Genomic DNA, 4,481 nt, shown 5'->3' on the forward strand with positions numbered 1-4,481 from the left:
CAGTCACAATTTTAATGTCATTATAACAATACCAGCTATAGGCCTATAGCTACACCTTATTTTGATTTAACACACTTTACCATCAGACAGGTTATATCTCAGATAGGCTAACTAATAGAGAAAGTTAAATTTAATTTTACATAATGTTACTGAACCCAGCTCAGATGATAGTAACTACAGAAAGAGAGAAGATATTGAGCGTCTCTCTAATATCTTCCAGAAAAGTTTGGGTGTGACTGTTAAGGTGACCATTGCTGTGTGATTAGGTAAAAGAAACGACAATCTTCATTTGCTGAAAGTTCTGTTGATTCAGAGCACTCTAAAGCTGCAATTTTGCATAGTAGTACTAAGCTGAGAGGTAAGGATGTGCCTCAGTGTTTGTCAAAGATTTTTATCACTTCTGACATGACTACTACTGATTAAGGAAAGGGAAAAGAACAAGCATCTACGAGCTGAACTAGCTGAACTAAACAAGGATGGTGAAAAGTAGGACTAAAACGAATATACCATTCGTATTCGATTCGACTTCGTTCGAAGGAATTATTGATTTCGAAACATCGAAATTACAGTAAAGATGGCGGACACTAGTAATGAGGAATCTATGTCAGTCTCTACAACTTCAACAGCATCAGACACTGGACTAGAGATGTACCGATAATCCGATCGCAAGGGTGATCAGATCGGTTGCCGATTTGCCTTCCATATTCAGTAATAATGGGCACAAATGCTCTATGAATCGATTAGTTTGCATGGCCAGCTATGAAAAGCCTTTTTGCTCCCTACAAACAAACAGAAAGCCTCTCTACACTATTCTATAAAACGCTACGTTACGAGAAGCCATACGACTGCGCGTGTGAGTACTGCTATTAGTGTTAAAATATTCTTACCCAGAACAGTAGCTGTTAGCCGCACTTTAAGAATAAAAAATTGCACTACAGGAAAACTAAAGTGATCACCTGTGTATAACAGCCATCTTGGTAACTAATCAAAACACGGAGTAATCCGGACAAGGGAGCATGTATTAAAATATGTGTGGTGCCTAATTGTCTGGGTTGTGTAATATAGAGGCCACACCACCATAGGTATAGTTGTGCAATATAGTAAAGTTACACCAGTTCTCTTTTCTCCATGCCACAAATCATTAAAATATACATCATGCAGTAGCTACACCTGTAGTGCTATTTGATTTATGAATATAGAATAACTTAATCAGTATATAAGCCGCTCTTTTAGGTACAAATTAATCAGATATCAATACAACTGAAAAATCCTTATCGATACACCTCTAGTAGCTACATCATCAGACACTTTTACTTCATTTCAAAAGCTGCCTATACTGTATCAAATTTTAATGATGTTTTACAATTGAATATAAATAATAAGAAATAACACATATACACTGTATAAGAGCATTACACTATATATATAGAATATTCTATTATTCGTTCTTGACTAAAAATATTCGTTCTCTTTCATTTAGAATATTCGTTTTAGCCCTAGTAAAAAGTACAAGATAAAAAACGGCAAGATAGTGCAGAGGAACTCTTAGACTGTTCCCTCTGCACTGATAATTATCAGAATGAAGTGTGTGAACCATCTAATAGTGCTAACAGTAACCAGTCAATTACATGTCTCTTTTCCAATGCACAAAATGTTTTGAATAAGCTGCAAGAGTTACAAGCCATTGTGTATCAACACTCACCACAGATTATAGGAATTGCTGAATCCTGCTGCAGGGATATAATTTGTTCCGTGATGATCGCCAATCCGGTGTGGGTGGTGGTGTTATGCTTTACATCCATGAAGGATTGCCTGCTGTCCCATATCAAGTGTTAAATGATGATAACTCTTTGTGGTATACAATTTCCCTGACCAACAATGACAAGCTTTTGGTGGGAGTACCGTATAGGGCTCCATCTTTGTCCATCAAAAATTGTTGTCAATCATTAGTAACCTTTATGAAACATCTTTTTCTCACTTGCTTATAATGGGGGACTTCAACTTTCCATCAATCAATTGGGTAGATCTTGTAGGGAAAACTCCTTGGCCTCCTTGTTCCTGGATGTTGTTCAAGACAGTTATTTAGTTCAGCATGTAACAAATTGTACTAGGTATAGACAAGGCCAACAGTCTTCACTACTTGATTTGGTTCTTTCTTTTGATCCTAACTTTATTGACAAAGTTATTAATTTATCAGGTTTGGGAAGCAGTGACCATGACTGCCTAGTATGGAAATATAAGTGCTATGACATACCACCTCTCTCAAAACCTATTGTTCCCATGTTTAATTATAGAAAAGGCAACTATGAAGGTTATGAATGAATACTTATTGGGAATTGACTGGGCAGATCGTATGTGTAGTGATAACATAGACGATAATTGGGAGGTTTTCAAACAGTTGGTGAATGATGCTACAGTCCAGTTTGTTCCTACCTCTGCTCCTAAGGCCAGCAAATCTCCTCCATGATGGACAAAAAGTATATTTGTAGCAATCAAAGCTAAACATTCTGCTTTCTCTAGATATAGGAGGTCTAGGTCTTGCGCTGATTATGCTAAGTACAAGACCAAACGTAATAAAGTTAATGTAAACTTAGAAATGCCCAAAAGTCATACGAACAATCACTTTTAAATAAATTTAAGTCCAAAGCCTTCTATTCCTATGCCAAATCGAAACAAAAGATTAAGCCTAGCATTGACCCTTTAGAAAAGACTGATGGCTCTTCCACTGCCAGTGATGGGGAGATTGCTGATGTTCTCAATAGATATTTTGAGTCAACTTTTACTCAAGAAGATCTATCGTATATTCCAGCACCTCCTTTTTAGATATGAAGAATCTATATGTGATGTCAACATATCTGAGTTTATTGTATTGGAGAAATTGAGTACACTGAAAGACAATAAGGCTCCTGGCCCAGATAGCATCCATCCTTATGTTCTCAAGGCTTGTGCCCATGCACTTTGTGCTCCTTTAACCATGTTATTCCATCAGTCCTTAACTAGTGGAGATCTCCCTTGTGAATGGAAGAAAGTCCACGTAATACCATTACATAAGAAAGGTTCTAAGCTTAAGGCTACCAACTACAGACCAATCAGTCTGACATCTACTGTGGGTACAATTCTAGAATCTATTATTTGTACGGAGTTATTTGACCTTCTTTAGAAAATAACATTCTTAACCATCAGCAACATGGTTTTGTGTGCAACAAGTCATGTTTAACTAACTTGTTGGAAATCTTTGAAGACTGGACAATTGCAGTAGACCAGGGTTATGGTGTTGATGTGGTATACTTGGAATACAGTAAGGCATTCGACTCTGTACCACATCATAGATTGATTTCTAAACCTGAAGTGTATGGTGTGCGTGGAAACTTGTCCCTACGGTTATCCACAAATCATTTTCAAAGAGTAGTGGTTAATGGGTCTCAATCAGATTGGGTTGGTGTTCAGAGCGGAGTACCTCAAGGTTCAGTCTTAATTGGGTCCCTTGTTATTTATATTGTATGTCAACAATGTACCTGACCTCACTGAGAGTAATTTGAAGATGTTTGCAGATGACACCAAGATATACTCGGTCATCAAATCTTTTCATGACAGCCTTAAACTACAACATGATATTAACAAGTTATTGCAATGGTCAAGTGTTTGGTTGCTTAGGTTTAATGCAGCCAAATGCAGATTGGCAACTCTCTTCCTGCATCATACACCATGTATGATGGCACTACAAATGTATGTACTGACTTAGAACTAGTGAACGAGGCGAAGGACCTTGGAGTGTGGTGCACTAGTGACCTCAAGCCATCTCTACGCTGCCAAAAAGCTGCAGTCAAGGCTACACAGGTTCTTGGGCTTATTAGATCTTTTACTCTCGCACTTGTTCTAGGCTAAGGATAGAAACTTTTCCCAATATTTGATGATACATATTAAGCTGAGCGACTCAGCCTCTGGCACTACTGGTCTGTGTGGTTGCTGAAAGTACAGAGTAGAAAATGAATCAGTGAATCACTGATAAATAGTGCAGACCATGGTTAAGAACAGCTACAAAATAAAAGCATAAACAATAATATTCTACTTCCTATATAATTCATACAATCACACACATGAAGTAGACTCGTCTATGTTCAAAAAGCATTGTTATGATCATTAGCCGATATTTAAATGTGCTATAATGGACAGGACCATATAGCTACCAAACGTACAATAGAAACCTTCTAATGGGTTTTCAAAATCCATACAAATCCTAGCGCTACATTCTAATTTACACTAATATGACAGTTCTAAAACTGAAGAACATACAAAGTTTTATAACAGCTTATCTTTGACCACATCTTCTAACAGTAAAGAGATAAGTTATTCAACTGCATGCCTGCCAAAACATTCAATATACATGTACAGTAGCTAATTCTTTCTTTCCATCTTTAGTGAAGCTGCGGAACCAGTTAGCAGACCATATTGCTAACTCTCTCATTATTAAACTGTTCAAT

Source organism: Dysidea avara, chromosome 9 (genome assembly GCF_963678975.1).
Source record: "Dysidea avara chromosome 9, odDysAvar1.4, whole genome shotgun sequence".
Taxonomy (NCBI): domain Eukaryota; kingdom Metazoa; phylum Porifera; class Demospongiae; order Dictyoceratida; family Dysideidae; genus Dysidea; species Dysidea avara.